Genomic DNA, 584 nt, shown 5'->3' with positions numbered 1-584 from the left:
TGCCCTCAAATGCACTGCATGCTCCTCAGGACTCTTAGAATAAACCAGGATATCGTCGATGAAAATGATGACAGATACATCCAGAAACTCCTGAAACACACTGTTCATCAATCTCATAAACGCTGCTGGCGCGTTAGTCAATCCAAAAGGCATCACCACAAACTCATAGTGCCCATATCTCGTCCTGAAAGCAGTCTTCCTCACATCTGCCTCATCTATCGGTATCTGATGATAACCCGATGCCAGATCTACCTTGGAGAACCAAGTAGCACCCCTCAACTGATCCAACAACTCATCGATCCTAGGAAGAGGGTACTTGTTCTTCACAGTGACCCGGTTCAGACCCCGATAATCGATACACAACCTGAAACTCCCATCCTTCTTCTTCACAAACAACACCGGCGCTCCCCACGGTGATACACTAGGACGGATGAATCCCTTACTCAGCAAATCCTCTAGCTGCTTCTTCAGCTCTGCCATCTCTGCTGGAGCCATTCTGTAAGGAGCCCTGGATAACGGCATCGTCCCTGGTTTCAATTCAATGGTGAAAGGATCCGACCGAGATGGTGGTAATCCCTGCAAAG

Source organism: Camelina sativa, chromosome 2 (genome assembly GCF_000633955.1).
Source record: "Camelina sativa cultivar DH55 chromosome 2, Cs, whole genome shotgun sequence".
In the NCBI taxonomy this organism is placed as follows: Eukaryota; Viridiplantae; Streptophyta; class Magnoliopsida; order Brassicales; family Brassicaceae; genus Camelina; species Camelina sativa.
The sequence above is the reverse complement of the archived record's forward strand: the minus strand, read 5'-3'. Positions refer to the sequence as shown.